General features: G+C 39.4%; 1 long non-coding RNA gene across 1 annotated transcript in view; it reads left to right on the top strand.

Moving 5' to 3' along the window:
- LOC137980377 (uncharacterized) overlaps nt 1-12,823 on the top strand; it is a 28,338-nt gene extending 15,515 nt beyond the window's left edge. Inside the window, exons 2-3 of the long non-coding RNA XR_011118507.1 lie at nt 10,907-10,983; nt 12,073-12,823. This is a non-coding gene — a long non-coding RNA (uncharacterized lncRNA). The remainder of the gene's footprint in view (nt 1-10,906; nt 10,984-12,072) is intronic.
- Nucleotides 12,824-18,106: the final 5,283 nt, after the last annotated feature.

The following is an 18,106-nucleotide window of genomic DNA, read 5'->3' as shown; positions in this document are numbered from 1 at the left end:
TGTGGCTGTCTTCAAGATGTAAAGTTTGCAAGTAACGGAGGAAGGACTCAAGTTGTAAGGCTCCGACTGTGGACAAATTTTTCTATACAGTGATTAGCAGTATTTTCGCATTTGTTGTTATCGTAAATTATAGGGAGTTATGGAAAACGAGTAGCTCTGGCTGCCGATGAATTTTGCCACAAGGGCCACCCTAATTAACTTCGTGTTAGCTTTTTAGTGCCACCCCTTTAAATATTGCACAACGAGCCAGAGATAACCGGAAGAGAAAAGACCCTATTAGGGTACATGTGTGGGATACCACAGTACAAAGCTAATAAGTGGTCGAGTAGATGAATGATGGGTATGAAGAAAGCTGAAAACGTACATACGTATATCTAGTAATTTATACTCCACATGGTTGCTGTAGGGAAGTGATAGCAAGGGTCAACATCAACGTTAGGTCATTATTTGAACCCCTGAAACCGGTGTTGCAATGTGATACAGCGTTCTCTGCAGTGAACCTATCAGAAACTCCATGATCAACGTGAACGAGTATCTTTCCTAATGCTCTCATTGTCTCTTACAAGAAGAACAAATGACTCAAGGACTTTTTAATCAGAACTTCAATTCCAACTCAAAGTTGAAATTACCTAAACCTAGCAAATCCTGGGAACGCACTGGTTTCCTATACGCGACAAAAAATCACTAAAACCCTGACACTCTTTTTAACTCCACATAAGCTTTATAAGTGGCCTGTTTCTTTCTGACCTGCTTCAACAATTAAAATTATGGCACAAAATAGAAAAATCACGACCTCTCAGACCACCGTCCTTTAGTCGGAGCCTTTGTTCTTTCGCATTTAAAATCTTAGCGGATTTATATATTCATTACACTTCATGGCACATAAGTACGAGGAAAGAAAGTAAACATGAAGTAGTAAACAAAATAAAATACAAATAACAATTATGAATAAACCTTATTTTGGAAGGGCCATAGGAGGGAACGATAAAGAGCCACAAACTCCATACCAGGCGAATCTCCACAAGTAAAACATACAGATCCATTAAAAAAAAAAATGAAAAGAAAAAAAAAAACAAAACAATGATAATGATAATCGCAGCGACCATCGAAACACGAGGACGTGAGTTCTCTAGCTCTTCTTAAAACGGCATATTTGACGCTTAAATAATGCGTATGGTCACAATATCATTGCTGATCTTGATCAACATTTACGAGATCAATATGCCACGGCAAGAAGAAGCGCAACACGCTCGAAACCAAGCAAGTACAAAAATTAATAAAAATGAAAAGAAATAAAAAAACAATGATAATGGGGGGCAGCGACCATTGAAGCGTGAGGACGTGAGTTCTCTAGCTCTTCTTAAAACACCATATTTGACGCTTAAATAATGTGTATGGTCGCAATATCATTGCTGATCTTGATCAATATTTACGAGATCAATATGCCACGGCAACAAGAAGCGCAACACGCTCGAAACCAAGCAAATACTTCAAATGTAGAAGATGGAGAAACAAGTGCTGTACAACAACGCGTTAAAACCAAGTGGACCGTGGAAATGAACATTGCTATAAAAGGGTCAAGAAAAGAAGCTGAACAACTACACAACACAGACAACTGCCCCAGGAAGGACAATGGGAGAAAAGATGGAATTATGGAGCTCACAAATAAGATATGGGACGAAAAGAGAGTCGCTCATCTTCGAAAAACACCACAGAATTTGCGAGACCACTATGCATATCAGATGAAGACGATTTAGACAAATGCACAAGCTATTGCCAAAGAAATGACCGAAAAAAGAAGTGCAGAGGATACAAATGACCAAAAAGGTAGTCAAAACTCCACCAGGGAATACTAGCACAAACATAAACAACAGGAACAAAGAAAGATAAAACTTTTACAAAACCAAACTCGATCAAGCCTTTTCAATGAATTAAATAAGTGAACTTGTTACTGCCATCTACATGAAGATCGTAGATGATACTCAAGAAAAGAGAACAAACAACATTCGTTAAAAAGTGCCCAACAAACGATGAATGAAATTGACATCTCAACGAGGAAACTGACCCGTTACAATATCTATGGGAAAGAAACCGCGCAATTTGTGCAACCGCTGTTGCCACGGCGTGGAAAACCTACACAGACGACAATAGAAAGCAACAAAAACATGTCACAACGACAGATCCGAGACCAATATGGCAACGTATTATTGATAACAAAATCACTCAGTTGCGGAGACAAACCTCACAAATAACAGAGGAAATCAGGAGACTAGCGACAAATGGTTAAACTGACACCGATCGGAAACTGAGAAAGAATAGAAATTGGATGAGAAAAGAATTAAAGGACGCCTGCAAGAACATAAAGAGAAAAATGTCAATCAGCTAAGAGATGAAAAGCTTGGAGAGAGAAAATAATCCTAGCACACAAAAGAAAAACCGCAAACAAGCGATTTGACCAATGCATGAGTAAACTTTATGATCACTGTAAGAGCATAATAAAGGCTGTTGTAAACAATGAGAGACCTATATAAACAGACAAGATACCTCAAGAACCAATCATTATGGAGCCTAATCTAACATCAAACGATTTCAATAACTTCTGGAGACCTATATGGGAAACAGAAAATGAAGTAAACCTGCAGGCCTTCGACACCATAGTCAACAATGCAATAGCTCTCCCAAAATGGCTTGTAACAGGAAAATGTGTGACGATCCCTAAAGCAGATAATCCACTAGCTAAAGATCATCGACGAATTACTCTACTTAACACGCTGTATAAGACAATAGCATCTGTCATTGATAGAAAGGTTAACATCTATCAAGCACATCACCAGTACATGCAGATTTATCAGAGAGGATGCACAACAAGGTCTATGGTTGTATAGACAACCTTATTGTTAATAAAACAACGCTAGAAGAAGCTGGAGACAGAAACAAGAACCTGTCGTGCGTATGGATCGACGTTAGAAAGGCTTTGGATTCGGTTAATCACGTGCACAAATGGTTAACACTCTTTTTACAGATGCACAACATCCCCTTAAAGATAATCAGCTTTATCAAGAATACAATGGAAAGCTGGTCAATAACTCTTGAAGTCAAACTGAACAACGTCAAAGAGAGTATTGGTGCGATACAACTGAAACAAGGGATACTACAAGGTGATTCGTTCTGTGTACGATTATTTATCCTTTGCCTCAACCCGATTGGATGGTGGTTAAGAAGTACTGAAGGATATAGATCGTTTTCACTGTCACGCAATAAAAAAAAAATCGAAAACCATCCAGTGGAAAAAGTCAAGAATTCGTGATGTTGTAGAAGATAAATGAAGAAGACGCTTCTCCAAGTTTTAGGCCTGTGCGTTTCCTCAAACTTCAGATATTCGTCGAAATGTTTCGCAGAAAGTTACAGAGCCCAGTATGAAAACGCCGTGTTGGTGCACATCTGTGGTGCACCAATATGGCGGCCGGAAAATAGTGTCAACAGCTGTTACTTACTTTGGCGAACTAGGCGAGTGATCATCTGTACTGAACAGAAAGTTATTTACCTAAGCACTTTTCCTAATGCTTTAAATTCTAAAAAGGCTCAAAACCATGAGATAAATATATATTTCTCAATAAACTCGATCGTCGCCTCGTGTCACCCACCGCTATAACTCAGAAATTCAAAATGCTCTGGTTTCCAAACGAAGCACGCTATTGATCTTTAAAATTGCAAATGGATACAAATTTACCGCCTCTTATGCCTGATGAGGATGAAAACTTTCGTGGCTCTTTAGTTTTGGATTTTAGAAAATGATGACGTCACGTGAAAACAATCTATACCTACTTACATGACAAACAAGAGAAGCTTACGCATCTACTATAGGTAGATGGTGTAAAAACAGTTTGCGCAAAAAACCTTACTAATGACCAAGACAACAAACAAAGTGTTCGAAGACATCGGACTTATTTGGGGAAAATAAGAAATCACCGACAAAGCAAGCCCATAAGCAATCAAAGGCATGCTCAAAGCTACTGTTTACAAAGAACTCACTAACGAACTTGAAAACCAAAAACGGCTTGGACAACTGAGTACGAAACCGCTCAGAGATCCGGACATGTCACCAAATGCAAACACGATCCATACTGAACACATGGAAAAACATACCGGACGTTGTTTACAGCGTAAACAAAAGTATCACAACAACTTCTGCCTACAAGGCAAGGCTCAGGCACAGATACCAGATACCAAGTGCCGCATATGTAAAGAAAACGTCGAATCCACAACACATGTTCTAAGCATGTGCTCTAAAATTGCACAAACACTTTTAATTACGTGGCAAGACACGATCATATGCTTGGACCCATTTACCACTATCTACTACACAAGTATGGATACCAGGAAAGAGATCATAGCAAACCATGATACCAACAAAAACAACGTCAATCAGAACTAGAGAATACCATAAGCAAAGTACAATGGAATGTTCCATTTCATCTAAGTATGTAAATGAGAATCCCATCAAGTGATGCTAATCGTATAGATATGTCTGTGTGGGACGAAGTCAAGAATAAATGGTATTTGCTTGAGGGATCAGTATGTCAAGTAGGAAAGAAAAAGGAAAAGACGGTGCTTAAGGAAGAAAAATACACTGAATTGAGAGCAGGAATAAAGGACGTATACAAGGAATGCGAAGTAGCATAGTTTAACATTGTCTTAGACTTCCTTGGAGGATACAACCTTAAACTGGAGGAAAACCTCAACACACTGACAGAAGGCAAGAGAGAAACACTGTATCTACTCAAGAAAGCCCAAAAATGGATTATATCTCAGAACACTGAAATGCAGAATTTTAAAAACAAAAGAAAAAAAAAAGAAGAAAAAAAGGATGAAGGCCACAAATTAGCAATTACATCCCGCTTTGTTGGTCTGAGTGAGATATTGAGAAAGAAACAAATTAAAGATGCCATAATCATAAATAAAAGAGCATAATAAAAATAAAATCAGAATTGGAAAAGGGCCGTTATCCCAAGAAATTCCTAATGTTTACTTTAATCAAATGAAGTTAAGTTAGGGCTGTGACGAACACTGAAAGGAAGATTGTTCTAACTATCAACAATTCTGTTGAATTAGGAAAATTTAACATTACTGGCCTCGCAAAGTTTTTCGTCAATTTCAGGGAGTCAAAACCTCTTAAGAGTATAATGATCATCACTACTATACAAATGTAAATACTCACTCATGTCCAAGTTCAGATGTCCATTTACTAGCATCTGCTATAAAGCGTCTTTGTTGAATAGATCTCAAGTTCAGTTTTTTAAGCCTAGTTTCATAGTCACCATCTGACTTCAGGATTATTTTTGTCGCCCTTCTCATTCAATTTTATCAATGTTCTTCAGTGGGTGAGGAGACCAAACCACTGAGCAATACTCCAACTGTGACCTGACTAAGGAGCAGTATAAAGTCTTAAACCTCTTCACTTCACACAAACCCTTGCAAGTGCGTTTTATTAATCCCAACAATTTGTTGGTCTTACATACAGCGCGATCAATGTGAGAGTTCCATGTAAGACCTTTCGTTACAAGTACTCCTGGATCCTTAATCCTCTGTTTAAAGGTGAGTCTTGCATGAACAGGGTAGTATCAAAAGTCTGTTTTTTTTTTCATGAAATCCTCATGCGTTTACACTTTTTGAAGTTAGAGTCCATATCATTAAGCTGACTCCAGTTGTATAAGTTATCGATATTATGTTGAAATAAAGCATGGTCAGCGGCATTGTCAATTATGCGTGAGGTCTTGCAATTTAAGTCTGCATTTAAGGAAACTGTGTTCTCTGCATGGGCTAACCCATTCAGGTAAGTCGTTTATAAAAATGACAAAGAATAAAGGGCCAAGAATGGAGCCTTGGGGAACCCCAGAGTTAACCGTTTGCCAAGAAGAGTGATGCCCATCGATGACCACTCGCTGTTGTCTATCAGATAAGTAGTGCACACCATTTGAAGAGTGGACCAGATATTCCAAAGTTACATATTTTCTGCTGCAAAATGTTATGGCATACACAGTCAAATTCCTTTGAGAAGTCCAAGAAGACAACATCAGTTTGGTGACCTTCGTCTGATGCATGGACCAATGGTAGAAGGTAAGGACAAGCTGAGTAGAACACGATTTTCCATAAACAAATCCATGTTGCCATTCTGAAAGGTAGGGTGTCACATGATTTTAGAATGCGGAATATACAATCCTCTCCATACGTTTTGCTAGGATAGACATGCAGTAATGAAATTGGTCGGTAGTTTATTAGCAGTGCCTTCTCACCATCTTTGTGGACCGGTGTGATATTAGCACTCTTCCATAGTAAAAGCAAATGACCGTGTTGGAAGGAGAGGTTAAATAACATGTTCAAGGGCTTTGCCATTTCCTTGTAACAATCTTTCAAGATCCTTGCTGGGATGCAGCTCCAGTGGCCTTGTTGTGGTCAAGATTGTTCAAAATATTTTCCACTACCTTGTCTGTTGCCGTATCACTTGTCAGCTGATCTGGATTCACAACATCCATAACGTTAACTGATGGAATTGAAAGGACCAAAACTGTTTGAGGTCTGTTTTCAACTTACCAGATAGTCCCTTGAGAAAGCGATAATAGTTGGCATTGCTGAGTTGCATTGTGTGTTTTCTCAAGGAGACAAACCGCGTAGAACGTTCTTCAGATGGCGCTGATCTAATTTTCTTCCAGAGTCTCTTCTTCTTTCGCACAAGCTTCATTAAAGATTCGGCAGACAATAATAATTGAAGATTAAGTACCTTATTGCTTAGACTCCGGGCGTTAAGAAGCAAACATTTTGGATACTTGTTTTGTTTACCCCGACTTGCCATTGAAAAAAAAGCTGTCAGAGTTGCTATTTCGGTGTTCATCTACCAGGTCATCCTGAAGCAATAAAAAAGAGTCCGAAAAATTTGCTAGACCTCAGTCACAAAAAAACCACGGATTGTAAGAGCGCGCCAGTGCACCATAAATGCTATGATCCATTACAATTATATTACAGTTGATGTGATGCCAATAATTGCATTGTTCACAGAGAATTCCACTTGGGTTGCTTTTTACTAGTTTATCACAGATTATGCATGGAAATTTGTATTTCGGCTTGCACCTTGAGCGAGAGCCCGCGCCTGTGGAAGATTTTGAACAATCCGCGGTTCCTCCAGGCCTTCGATTGGGTTGAACATCGCCACATCTTAATATAACGTTTTCCAACCGGAATCTTGAGGTGCAGTTTGAATAATAGATGATGGGCCGCGATAAAAAGTGCCTTTTTGTCCAAAGATGGTGGCATGTAGGGGTGTAACGATTCATGTTCCTTTCGATTCGATTCGATTTCGATTATTGCCTTTCGGTTTCGATTATTTCGATTCGATTATGCAAAATATTAATGATTTTTAATTCTTGCAAGATGATACACAATGTAAACAACATACAACCCTAAACTCTCAATGCCCTTTGCAATGAAAACTCCAATAGACTTCGTTATTGCCGTTGCTCTGTTGCCCGACCGCGGCAACTTATTCTCCAGAACATCCTGAATTTTTGACTGTCCAGTTTCAGTACTGTTTTTGGTACCCGGCGAAGTTTTTGCCGTCTTTGACTGCAACACTTCTGACTTTTCATCAATGCTGTGTTGACTTTTTAAGTGTGCGCTCATGCTTGAGGTCGAACCGGCACAATACTTGAAAGTTGCGAAGCAAATTTTGCAGATAGTTTTAGACTTTTCTGTTGTTCCGTCTTCAGTCGGAAAACCATAATATTTCTACACTGCGGATCGAAAAGAAGTAGGCGGATTCACAATCGCTTGGTCATTCGTCGCCATGTTTGAGAACGTGACAATGAATACGCACATGGTTTGCCTTATTGGAAATTCTCAAGGGGTGGTAGAGGGGCAACATTTTTACCTAGCAACATGGCGCAAGAACTGCAAGTTAGCGTCTTTGATCGATTGTCAATGAAAAACGCACGTCTTATTGAGATCTAGATTCTAAGTTTACAATATAATGACTCACTGAGGGCACTTTTGGAAAGGTATGCAAAAAATCGAACCAAAATCGAAACGTGGAATCAAATAATCGTGAATCGAACCGAACGGTCATAATCGCGATTAATCGAGAATTCGATTAATCGTTACACCCCTAGTGGCATGTGCTGTTCGTCACGTGGAAAAGTGAAGTAAAATCTGGATCAGCATACGAACTACTATCTTGTGAAATAAAAACTCTAGAATTACTCTTCGCGAAAACTTGATTCAGCAGAGCAGTCACCATGCATGAGCGAGAAAAACGGTAGTAACTTCCAGAAATAAATAGTTTAAGCGGAGCTCATTGTAACACATCCCAGTGTGAGACAAATCCATCTTGGTTGAAAATTTCAACCACTTTACGTTTTTTAGCAGTTGCGACTCATCATAAGAGTTTTTTCAACCTATCTCAATTGACACTATGCGATTCTTAAATTTGCATACAGCTTGGATCTAATTGATCAATCAACCAAGCGACGCGAGCGAATCGAAAATCCTTGCCATCTTATTGGTTGATTAAAACGAGGGTCGCAACTCGCAGGACTATCAAGGAAGTGAAGCGAAGTGAATTGATTCAGAACTAGTGTTGTTATCAGTCTCTCCCCTCGTGACTTTTCACACACTAGAAATTAAAGTGTAATGTTACGAACGCAAAAATGTAAAATTACACTTTGTTACTGTGTAAACTATTACACCAAAAAAATCTTCTAAAATTACTCTATATGTAGGGTATTTTTACTCTTTTTAAAGGATAAAAGTTTGTGGGTATTATCAAGGATAAAATTACACAGTTGGTAGTGTACTTTTACACCAATCTTAATAGTAAAAGGCCAATTAATCTAAACTATGTTAGAGTGGTTTTTTGAACTCATACAGTTGTGGGCTTATAAATAGTAATTCATAAATATGATATACTGGGCCGAACAAACTGTCCTCAGGGCTTATTTATTTGTACGTAGTTCTCATTGCAGTCTGGCTCAATTTGTTACACTCTCTAGTTTAAGCAGAGTTAGTACTAACTCTGGTTTAAGTATGAATATATCAACGTTTCAAAGACATTCGAAGATGTATCTCTCGTGTCATTCTCTGAGTCGCTTTCTCTCTCTGAACTGGGCGAATGTACCGGATCATCTGAATCATCATGAGAAAGAATTTCGTTCTCTTTTCCTTCATCCGTTTCCTTAATAAGGTCAGGATGGTTGCGGGAAAAATGAGATGCAAAACTTGGAAAGAGTTTGTAAGTCTTGCTGTACCCAGGCCTACCACAAGTGACAAGACAATCTGGGTCGTGCGAATGCCGACTGCTAATGTGAGCCAGTAGCGGTAGTTTTTTTAAGCTCCTAAAAATCTGGTTCGTAACAAGCATAGATGTCAGCTGCACGGTGAAATTCAAAAGGTTTGTTTCCGGTTACAAATGTCACTTCGAACCATGTGATTGGCTGCGGTATTTACCTCTTTTGACAAAAAATTCCGGTCAAAAAGGCGACATAATTCTCCGCCAATCAAGATGCATCATTGAACAGCGATAAAGAAACTTGATGACCCTCTTTGTACTCCTTTTCATTTGGCCAGTCTTCGGAGAAGGTTTTGATTATGTGGAGGCCCTGTTTCTTGTGTTATTTTAAATTCAATGGCTACTCATGGATGCTCATATGTTAAACTATGGACAGTAGAGGAAGTAGGCGAATGGCTTACCAGTTTAGGTGCCCCGTACTACGAATATGCTGAATCCTTTCGTGGTGAGTAAACTGTGTTCGTTACTTCTACTGTTACCTTTTGAAGGTCATGATGTTCTCATCGCTCTTTGGTGTGCATTGTAGTCGATCCAAGTGTTTTTGGATCGACTACAATTCGCACCAAAGGACATTGTATTAAAATACATAAAAAAATACAAGCTGTTTTCTGTTACGTTGAAAACGCAAGAATTATTGCAGTGGTTTGACGTTCCTTAGATTTGAGACACAAATGGAAGGCACTGTTAGCTCGTTATGTCACCCAAATCAAGACCTTGGGTCCCGGCGACGGTCAGTTAGAATACTTCTCCCGGAAAATGATATGCCGGCGCGCAGAATATAGGTGAAATCTACCTAACTTCATAAACATAATGTTGTGGTATTCGGTCGTCGGCGAGGCGACCGCAACTTCCCGCCTTAAAATTTAATATAAATATATGTTTCTATCATGCATGGAAATTGAAAGTGGAGTTATACCGGTAGTGATTTGGGAGCATAACTTATTCGTAATGTTGGACCAAAATTGAAATTATATGTAAGGAAAATTGATTTCCTCGCGCGACAACAGCGCCAGGTAAGTGTAAAGGACTGGTACTACCCATGACTAACTTGGGGCGTGATATTACAAAAATGGCGGCTTTTTTTTTACTGAGATATGTTTAGAGGAAGACATACGTGTCACGAAGTGAAAACATTCGTGAAAGGCTAAATAGAAGAGAACTTCATGAGTAACCCATTGGTGAACCCAGACTGTGAAGTGCTGGCCAACCTATAGCCCAGATAACTTTATCTCTGTTTATTATTCCATTGGTTTAATTGGTGTACTTTGTCTACTTTTGCAATAATAATATTATTGTTTCATTCTTAGTTCGTTTTCTCTGGTTCAGATTCGGTTTTTTCCCACGGTCCACGGTCACCACACAGGCTAAATATAAAGTGTTGTTCAGTGGACTTGGACTGATTTTATTCAAATATTTGGCTCTTTGATTCAGGAAAGCAATGAATAGGAGAATAAAGAAATTAATAGAGCTGTGCAAGGTTAGATTACAATTCAGAACAAATATCCCTTAAAGATTTTAGTGTAAGGTCTCCATTTGTTCTTACTGATGAAGATACACCTATTTATTCCTCAGCAACATAGTGCGGCCAGCCAATCAACTACAGACAACCACTAGCAACACTTCAGTCTGCAGCGAAAGACAATTGACAGGTAAGAACTGTTCACTCCACGTTGTTTTCCTGTCCGACTTATTAGGCTAGTACTCCTATGGCAACAGTTTTTCCTTTGGAGTTTACCCTTTTTTTCTATAAGTTTAAGTCAAATCTGAACTTTCTACAGTTGTATGTCATTAATTCAAAGAAGATGATCTGGATTTGGGTTGTTTTAGGGTTGTTTTAAAGATGAAATGGAAGTAGTTGAATACAGAGGAGAACGAGAAAGAATTATGGAAAGCTATAACTTTCTTATGTAATCTTTATTCTTTTGGTCTTGAAGTTTTGTCTTGTGGTGTGTTTTTGTCATTATGTGGTGAGATTTGTTATTATGTCACGAGGTTTGATGATTAAGTGTTGTGTTCCATCGTGATGTGATAAAGTTTGATTGTTATGTATTTGTTTCTATCATGTGTTGAGGTCTTCTTTTGACCTACTCTAATTACATTACGTGTGGTGTGCTTCTTTTATGACATTGAAAGTAAAGTAGATCTCACCATGCAGATAATTTAAATGTTATAGTAAGTGTGCTATGTAGTATAATTTCCATCTGAACTGGCGGGTGGCGCACCTCGTACAGTTCGATGTAACTTGTAAAGTAGATCTAACCATGCAGTTCATTTAGTTGTTATATTGTACTATGTAGTATAATTTCGATCTGCACCGACGGGTGACACACCTCGTACAGTTCGATGTAACTTGAAAAGTAGATCTAACCATGCAGTTAATTTAGTTGTTATAGTGTACTATGTAGTATAATTTCCATCTGCACCGGCGGGTGGCACACCTCATACAGTTCGATGCAACTTGAAAAGTAGATCTAACCATGCAGTTAATTTAGTTGTTATAGTGTACTGTGTGGTATAATTTCCATCTGAACTGGCGGGTGGTGCACCTCATACAGTTCGATGTAACTTGTAAAGTAGATCTAACCATGCAGTTAATGTACGGTAGTTGTTATAGTGTACTATGTAGCATAATTTCCATCTGAACTGGCGGGTGGCGCACCTCATGCAGTTCGATGGAACTTGCACCTTTTATAATGTTTATAACATCTGTTCTTTTCCACTTCATTTTATATATGCAGGTTGTGCCTACTGAACAAGAGCTACCTGGGTTGAAGCAAGATTCTCCTCCATTTATCCTCCTTGCGGGCGAACTCCTGAATTATGATGAGAGGCGGGATGGGAGGCGATCATGATCGCACAAGATCGCAGAAGGTATAACGGAGTTCTGTTGCATTGACAGGAATCTTGTATGAATGGAAGATTTGGAGAGCGTGCTTCGGCAAGAAAATGTATGTATTTGTGCAGACTTGAGTATAATAAAAACAAACTAAACATTTAAGAGCAACGAGGTGACCTCACGCAATCCGCGATGGTCTGCGATCATATGGAAACCAACCTTAATGGCCCTAGGCTAAGTTATAAAAATGTGAATCTAGAGTTGTGCATTTTACGCTTGAGTTTGTTACCCATCGATGTAGCGTCATTTTACTTATAAATTGATTTTACTTATAAATTGATGATAAATAAACATAATTACACTTCATTTTATGGTTAAATTATACGTTTTTTGGGGGTAATTTCAAGTTTTTTAGATGGGGTAAAATTACACCTTCCAAAAAGGGTAACGGGGCTGGCAAGATCATTACACCGTCATTCGGGGTAATTTTACCCATCCTCTCTGATATTATTACCCTTGCTAGATGTGTAGGTTTACAAGTAAAAGGTTGTAAAATACCCATTTTACACTATTGCGAGTAAATGTACCATCCTTTTGAGAGTTAAACTACACTTAAGAAGTTGGTGTAATTATACACACAACTGAAAAAACGGATTGCGGGGCTGGCAACAATTTTACACCATTTTTAAGTGTAGTCTTACACTTTAATTTTTAGTGTGCAGGATTAATTTATGTACAACGCTTTATGTAATCACTTCCGGTATTAAAAGTTGAGGAATACTTTCTCATTTGATAACCGTTCCCATGATTAATGCATCAAATGTCAGACAAACATAGCTCGCGTTCAGTTCAAGCTAAGACCTCTTGTGATCAAGATCTTAAGAGGAGAGAAGTTAGAGGGAAATTCTCGTAGGATAATGAGGACCCGCGAACGTTGATAACGTTTGCTTTTGTTGATAGTTGTATTGTTACGTTAATTTGTACAAGTTATCAATATCATTGATGAAATGATATAACTGTGGATATGAAATCAAGTGAAGCTATGGTGCTCGCAGCTATGAACGCAATTTTTGCAATTGGGTAGAGAAGCCTGAAAAAATGAGGACTTCAACGGGGTTTGAACCCGTGACCTCGCGATACCGGTGCGACGCTCTAACCAACTGAGCTATGAAGCCACTGACGTTGGGAGCTGGTCATTTGTGGGTTCTAATGTTCCCGTGAGGAATGAATCAATGATGAAATGATATATGAAATGGATCATATATGAACTGCGGATATGAAATCAAGTGAAGCCGTTGAAGTCCTGAAATTTTCAGGCTTCTCTACGCAATTACAATTCAATCTTGGACAAAACTCGTTGGGAAAATGTGACGCTTTAATTTGTCTGTGTGATAGAGTCAATTCTTCCTACTTTCCCCCCTCCCCCCATTCCAATGTTGGTATGGGGGGAAGGGGGGAAGGACCAATATATTTTGTGAGTGCGTGCCAAATGATGCTTAAGCTAGAATTTTTCCCAAGAGTTTTGTCCAAGATTGTTCGTCTAATGCATGGACCAGTGGTGGTAGGTAAGAACAAGCTGTGTAGAACACGATTTTCCATAAACAAATCCATTCTGAAAGGTAGGGTGTCACATGATTGTAGACTGCGGAATATACAATCCTCTCCATACGTTTTGCTGGGATAAACAGTAATGAAATTGGTCGGTAGTTTATTAGCAGTGCCTTCTCACCATCTTTGTGGACCGGTGTGATATTAGCACTCTTTCATAGTAAAGGCAAATGAAGGAAGAGGAAGGAAGGAAGGAGAGGTTAAATAACATGTTCAAGGGCTTTGCCATTTCCTTGTAACAAGCTTTCAAGATCCTTGCTGGGATGCAGCTCCAGTGGCCTTGTTGTGGTCAAGATTGTTCAAAATATTTTCCACTACATTGTCTGTTGTTGTAACACTTGTCACTTGATCTGGATTCACAACATCAATAACGTTAACTGATGGAATTGAAAGGACCAAAACTGTTTGGGGTCTGTTTTCAACTTACCAGATAGTCCCTTGAGAAAGCGATAATAGTAAGCATTGATGGGTTGCTTTGTCTGTTTTCTCAAGGAGACAAACCACGTAGAAAGTTCTTCAGATCGCGCTGATTTAATTTTCTTCCAGAGTCTCTTCTTCTTTCGCACAAGCTTCATTACCCCTTTGTCAACCCATGGTGGGCTGGACCGACGTTTTACTTTCTTCATGAGCAGCTTAACTTGGGTCAGGAATGTTGGTCCCCGCTGTTTAGGTAAAAAAAATTACCTAAGTCTCAGTGGGAGTTGTAACAAGGCTCACATGAAAAAGGCAGAGCAAGAGATCATAAAGGGGGAGAAAGGTGTTAATCTCGACACGTTTGTTTGGCCGACTTCGTCATAAAGTTTTTAATAACGACAAATATTTCAAAGGACTTTAAATTAATTTTGAGTGACGTGTCAAAATAGTCCAGAGGCACAATAAATCAATTTGAAATATTTTCTGGCACGGCTTACAACGGCCAGCATCATGCAATTAAAAAATGGAAAATTATTTCTTAACTTTCAGGCTACCGAGATGCAACTTGTTTTGCCTGGCATACACTTTTCTCAACAGCAACGGTGAATTGGTTTTATTCTGATTTTAAAGCAAACCATTTTTAAGTTTTATACTTATGGAACTCGATAACTGAGGAATAAAACTCAACAGCTATGACAGAGGGGGTATAGAGTATTTTCGTTATCTATCCCATTCCGGACACAGCTAGTGGCCGCCGCACTGAATCCTTATAAACCCTGACTTCCTGTCAAAGGTCAAAGAACCTGGGGATGAACCTTCCCCCATGGCCCGGTTGTTCAAAAGCCGATTAGTACTAATCCCAGATTAAAAATTAAACAAGGAATTTATTTCTCTATTCGTGAATGCTGTTCAAAGCTAATATTCGACAAAACGTTTCATTAGAAGAAGTCAATCTTGAAAAACAAAAAAACAAGCAAAAGACACTTTCACCAGAAACTTGAAAACGTGAAACAAAAGTTTACGCTAATTCTGGATTAAGTTAATCGGCTTTCTAACAACCGAGCCCAGGTCTCCCCTGTAGGTTTCCACAGTCCCCAGGGTCTTGTGTGGGAACAGTTTCAATATGGCGGAGGTTTCGGAAGTCTTGGAAGTCACATGTCTATGTTTTGGATAAAAAAAACCAAACAGAAGGTTTAAGTCCACAAAGAGAAGAACCAGAGGATGAAAATGTTAGTGCCTAGGAATCGAGTCAAGACGTTGGAGGGAATAACAGGGAACTGAATTATCTTTTTATGGCTCCGAGAACACGATCGGGACGTATCATAAAAAGGTCGTTAGGGCTGTTCTCACCGCTGTGAAATACCCAGATGTTTTTGCGTTACTCGTGAAAATGCGGTTTTTAGCACGTCAAACGCGAAAAGCCCGATTTACGCTAAATGTCAAACGTGGTCTTTACCGCCCCCCCCCCCACCCCCCCATATCCCGCTCATCCCACCTTCGAACATCTGCTTCCCTAACCCTAACCCTAACCGAACCGTAAAATGAAAGCTAAAATTTTAAACGAGTGCTTAGGCTTAATCAGTAAACGAGTGCTATATTCTTCACACGGTCTCGGTAAAAAGAGTAGTTAACCGAACCGTAAAATAAAAGCTAAAGCTTTAAACAAGTGCTTAGGCCTAATCACTGAAACCAGTGCTTAGGCTTAATCAGTAAACGAGTGCTATATTCTTCTCAAGGTCTCGGTAAAAAGTCAAGTTAACCGAACCGTAAAATGAAAGCTAAAATTTTAAAAGAGTGCTTAGGCCTAATACTGAAACGAGCGCTTAGGCTTAATAAGTAAACGAGTGCACAAGATCTCTGTTTTCAGGTTTTCACGTTGTTAATAGGCTGATTTAGCAACAGAACGGGAACGTCAGTGTCGACAGCGCGCGCGCAGAAAAAACACCAATGAGAATTCAGAATAGAATAGACTCCACTCTTATCTTCTCTATTCTAAATTCTCATTGATAGTTTTGCTGCGCGCGACGTCGCCAGTGACGTTCCCGTTCTGTTGCTAAATCAGCCTAATACTGGTGACGCGCGCTCTTCCGAGTCCACAGTTCCAGTCTCTTGTCTGTCGAATTACTTAGGCTTTGACGCTTAAAGAACGAGGAATGCACAATACTGTGTCTTTATGAATTATCACAGCGTACCGCGTACCGCGTAGCCAGCACAAATAACATTGCTGCGCCATTTTGAATTCATTTGTTTATATAACGCTCTTACGAGTCCACAGTTCCACAGTCTCTTGTCTGTGGAATTGCTTAGGCTTTGACACTTTAAGAAAGAGGAATGTCACGGCGTACCGCGTACTGCGTAGCCAGCACATATAACATCGCTGCGCCATTTTGAAATTTAGTTCATTTGGAATTTAGTCCAAGTGGCGGGGTATTCTACAGTATTGTGCATTCCTATTTCTGGGTACCGCGTACCGCGTAGCCGGCTACGTGTAATATAGTTCGAGTGGCGGGGTATTCTGCAGTTAAGCCTAAATTCTGACAGTTCACATCAAACCAATTTCGAAAGAACCTTGACCGTAAATAATAAAGCACAAAAGAGACAACAAGCTTTCATTCAAATAATTTTTCACTGATATATTTCCAATTTTTTTTACCTTTGCAGAGTTGAGTCATAAAATGAATGTAACTTGCCAGACAACTTAGATCCGACTTCAGTAAACAGTGATGCATTGAAGGCGTTCCATTCCTCCAATGTTTGTTAAATCCATAAAAGAATTGCCATTTGACTTCAGTGTTGTATAATATACCAAGTTAGTAAAATATAAGAAACAAAGCGTACTTGATATCCAACGGCGAAAAATGAAATTGTTGTCGGAAACCATTACTCGTCGCTTTAAAGATTCCAGATATTTATTTCTCACCTCTTAAGTTGCTTATCCAATTGACGTTCCATTCTTGAGTTCCATAAGGGTATATTTTGTTTAAAGATGCACTAAAACGCCATTCGAGTTGCAATGACTTTCGACGCCATTGCAGGTGAACGAAATATTCTCCCGTGTGCACCGGAGAAATCTACGCATTACCCCAGCCCCCTCAAACCCATTCTCGTACCAAGAGGATTGCAGCTCTGGGTACGAGAATGCCTCAAACCTAACACAACACGTGCAGAAGACTCTATGCACAAAGACACCACTTAGCAGGAGAGTGACAGGCAGGACTTTTCATGACACGGAAAAAAATAAAAGAAATAAAACAACGCAGAAATATACCCATTTCCCGACTGGGATTGCCATTCGGCAATCCAGTAATTAGTAGGCACCGTAACACAGGCGAACACAGGCAATTAAAGCCAGTGTCATGAGTTCGCACATGTGCAGTTGATCGATCAAAACTTGAAAAAGTGGGGCCGACGTTTTCAAAGTTTGAGAGGGAAAAACAAAATGGCGTCCACAAGTGGTGGTGGCCACGATGGTAAGTGAGCGAGAGTTCTCCGGTCGGAAGAGAAACGTTTCAGGTGCCGTACAGAGAAGAAGACAATTGGAGACGTCTCACAAGAGGATTTATTTGGATGAGACAATTTTTCAGTCGTGGATTGAGGCCAAATTCGACGCAGGATACACTGGTGGCAGCGACACTGATGAGTGTGTACCTTCCCTGGTATATCGCAGAAGGTAATAAGAATCTATTGCCTACTCAATTTTGGCTAATCAATTTTTAACACTCTTTTTAATTTGCATATTTTGTATCGCACAGAGAATCACTGAATCAACTCGACTTGCGGCCAAAAGTTCTTTGCAAACAACTGGCTGTACTTGCGCAGGGTGAGGAAAACGCTGAAATTTTATCAGGTACACAAGAGAAAATGATTGTTCAGGTATTCGTTATCTTTCTGTAGTCAGCTGTCTTGCTATAGAT

This window comes from Montipora foliosa, chromosome 1 (assembly GCF_036669935.1).
Source record: "Montipora foliosa isolate CH-2021 chromosome 1, ASM3666993v2, whole genome shotgun sequence".
Lineage (NCBI taxonomy): Eukaryota > Metazoa > Cnidaria > Anthozoa > Scleractinia > Acroporidae > Montipora > Montipora foliosa.
The sequence above is the reverse complement of the archived record's forward strand: the minus strand, read 5'-3'. Positions and strand labels throughout refer to the sequence as shown.